The sequence below is a fragment of the Talpa occidentalis genome, unplaced genomic scaffold, assembly GCF_014898055.3.
Source record: "Talpa occidentalis isolate TD23 unplaced genomic scaffold, MPIMG_talOcc4v2.1 talOcc4.2, whole genome shotgun sequence".
NCBI classification, from domain to species: Eukaryota; Metazoa; Chordata; class Mammalia; order Eulipotyphla; family Talpidae; genus Talpa; species Talpa occidentalis.
The window spans coordinates 30,172,524-30,176,197 of NW_023602073.1; the positions used below are offsets into that span (position 1 = coordinate 30,172,524).

General features: G+C 42.9%; 1 pseudogene; it reads left to right on the top strand.

Moving 5' to 3' along the window:
* The first annotated feature begins 719 nt into the window (after positions 1–719).
* LOC119251137 (patr class I histocompatibility antigen, A-126 alpha chain-like) overlaps positions 720–3,674 on the top strand; it is a 31,377-nt pseudogene continuing 28,422 nt past the window's right edge.

Sequence of the window (3,674 nt, forward strand, 5' to 3'; positions counted from 1 at the left end):
ACAGGAGACTGAGAATGCCAGAGAGAGGTGAGAGAGAAAGTATGTGAAATTCACTCTGGGAAGCTGCCTGCCTCCTGGACTCCAGCCCAGTCCACACCTGCCTCCTGGCATGCCAGCCTCTCTGCCTGGTGTGCCTGTGTCCCTGGTTCCCTGAGAGAGCATTAAAGCCTCCGGAGCAGCAGGACTCTCTTTATCCATCTGCCCAAATTGACAGTGAACCCACCCTGTGCGTGCCTGACCTAGACTTGTCATCAGCAGAAAGCCCACCTCTATCTTCTAGAGTGTGATCCTTCCAACATCAAATGGGTGATACTTATGATTAATATGTTGTAGATTCCACTGCTGTCTTTACTACCCTGGTGTAAGGACCCTGAAGTAACTCAAGGTTGTCTTCCCCCCTCTCCCCTGCCACATCTAGTGAACAACAAATGGGTCTTGTTGCAGCAATGTGTCAGTTAATGTGACTATGGGCACATAACAGTAAAAAGGGGCTAGGAGGCTCAATTTGTATTTGGTCTTTCTGTCTCTCCCTCCCTGCCTGCTTGCCTGGGTATTTGGTCCCCTTTCAGCATTAAAGGCATCTCAGACATACCTAAGGTCCAAGATTCTTTTTCCATTTGTCCAAATCGGCAGCAAACCTGTCCATCCTAGGATGGTTGCATGATACCTGGAGAAAGCCGGGTTATCACCTCATCTCTGCCCCTTTTGCGGATGCCCCCATGTTTGTGATGGGCGGGAACCATGAGAAGTACCGCACCTCTGTCAAGATTGTCAGCAATGCCATATGCACCACCAGCTGCTGGCCCCCCAACCAAGGTCACCCACAACTTTGGTATCTTGGAGGGACTCATGACCATGATCCATGAACCACTGCCACCCATAAAACTGTGGATGGCCCTTCTGGGAAGCTGTGATGTGATGGCTAAATGCCCCAGCACATCATCCCTGATTCTACTGGTGCCCCAAAGCCTGTGGGCAAGGTCATCTCTGAGCAGTACAGGAAGCTGACTGGCAGGACCTTCCATGTCCCCACCCCCAACATGTTGGTGGGGGATCAGACCTGCAGCTGGAGAAAGCTGCCATATATGATGACATCGGGAAAGTGGTGAAGCAGGCACTTCAGAACCCCCTAAAGGGTATTCTGGACTACACTGGAGACCGGGTGGTCCAAGCAATGTTAATAGTGTCACCAATTCCTCCACCTTTGATGCTGGGGCTGGTGCTGTCCTCAATGGCCACTTTCTCTGGCTCATTTCCTGGTATAACAATGAATTTGTCCATAACAACAGGGTGGTGGACATCCTGGTCCACGTGACCTCCAAGGAATAAGAGCCCCCGGACCACCAGCCCCAGCTACAGCACAAGAGGAAGAGAGAGGTCCTCAGCTACCACTCACCCAACACGCTGAGAACCTCCTGACTCATCACTCATCCAGACCCCCTGGAGAAGGGAAAGGACCTGGGCCACTCTGCCTTGTCATGTACCATCAATAAACTACAATGTACCCAGCGAAAAGAAGAGATTTAAAAAATGAAATTAAGGACTTATGAATTCCATCATGTGGACAACATTCACATTATAGGGCCCTCAAAAGAAGAAAGGAAGAGAGAGGAAGAAAGCTTATTTAAAGAAATGAAAACCTCCTAACCTGGGAAAAGATAAAGACATCTAGAACCAGGAAGCTAAGAGATTTCCAAAGAGTCCCACACCAAGACATAAGATAGTGAAATTGTCAAAGTTAAAGATAAGAAGAGAATAATAAAAAAGCAACAGAACAAAAAAACCCTTTTTTACATACAAGGGAACTCCCAGACTATGAACAATGTTGTCTGACCTGGGACTTTTGATTTTGGGAACTTTTGTAAAATTTTGGTTTCAATTTCACATGCTTATAAGTAAATTTAAATCATTTGTTTATTCCTTATTTGATCTTGGTAAACTATATTGATCTAGAAATGTGTGCATTTATTCTAACTTACCAAAAAATTTTGGCATACGCTTGTTAATAGTGATCTCTTATAATCTTTTGTATTTCTGTGCTGTGGTAATTTCACCTCTTCCATTTTGTTTATTAATGTTTTTTCACTTCTTTTTCTCCTAGCTAGAGGTTTTTCCTATTTTGTTTATCTATGGAAGGACGAACTCTTAGTTTTGTTGGTTTTTGTATAGTCTTTTGAGCTCTATTTAGTTTATATCTGCTTTTATTTTACTATTTCTTCTTTCTAATAACCCAAAGTTCTTGTTTTTTCCTTTTTTGTGGTCGTTTTATATCTTGCATTAAAGTTTGATTTTGGGATTTTTCTGCTTGTTAATGTGGGTCGGTATTGCAATTATCCTCCCTTTTCAAGTAGTTTTTGTTGCACCCTTTAGTATCTGGTAGCTCATATCCTCATTTTCATTAGTCTCAAGGTATGACTGATTTCTGTTTTAAAGATTTATTTATTTATACAAGAACTGGGGTACAGGCCAGATGTGCGGGAGGGTGAGAGGATTCACCAGAGACAGAGCAGGGAACAGAACAGGCAGACTGACGAAATACACTGCTGAGGGGAGCAGTGGGAGTGACAGGAGAGGTCTGCAGCGCCATGTGGGACCCTCGCAGCAGGCCGGATCAAACCGGTGCTGCAGAGGCTGCAGACAGATTCACAGAGCGCGCTCAACCACCTGCGCCACCAGGGAGACCTGATTCTGTTTTAAATTCTGCTTTTATCCAATAACTACTAAGCAGCATATTGCTTAGTCTCTGTGTATTTATAATTTCTCCTTTTAATGGTTGATTTCTAGGCCATTTTATGGCCTATGACCCAAAAGAGTACTAGGTCCAATCCCAACTTTGTCATTTTGTTGACAATAGATTTGCATCCAAGATATGATCTATTATTGAAAACGTGCCAAAGTACACTTGAAAAAAAATGTGCACGCAGCTGTCTTTGGGTCGCGTGTTCTGTAGATGTCCGTTTAGCCTATTAGGTCGAGCTCCTCACTTAGGGCTGTTGTTTCTTACATCTTTTGATCTTTCCATGGTTCCTGACTTTTTTTGGTATCATTTGCTTGTAGACTTGTCATCTGCCTTAAGTTAGTGCTTAACGTTGTTGGAAAAATCGTTTCCTGTAAGCAGCTGAAGGTCATACTTCATTTTGAATCCACTCCACCAACCTGTGCCTGGCTGCTTACATTTAACATGGTTATTTGATTAAGTGTTTATTGCCAGTTTATTTTGGTTTGTGTTTTTGTTTCATCTTGTCTTTTTTTTTTTTGGTGGCCCTTCTTTTATTTTCTTTAGGTTTCACTTCCATTGCCTTATGTGTTACTTCTGTTGATTTTGTTTTAGGTCCTACTGAGGTTAGTTTTATATAGATATTTGTGTGGTCCGTTGGTCTGTCTAGTCTCAGTGTGTTCTGATGGGCTGCAGTGTCTCCCTCGTCTCCTCCTGTTATATATTTTAGGGCTCCGGGTCTTCTGCATTTGACGTTCTGTTTCTTTATTATAATCCCTTTCACACTTGTCTCATGTGCAGGTGTCAATAAATTGAGCTTTTTCTTCCCACTGAAGCTCCTTACTTGTCTGTCTTGAACATTAATCTTGCAGGGTAAAGTGTTCTAAAATGGAAATCTTTTATCTTTAAGTACTTTAAATATCTCCTGGTGATTCCTTTTGGTTGTAATATTTTTATT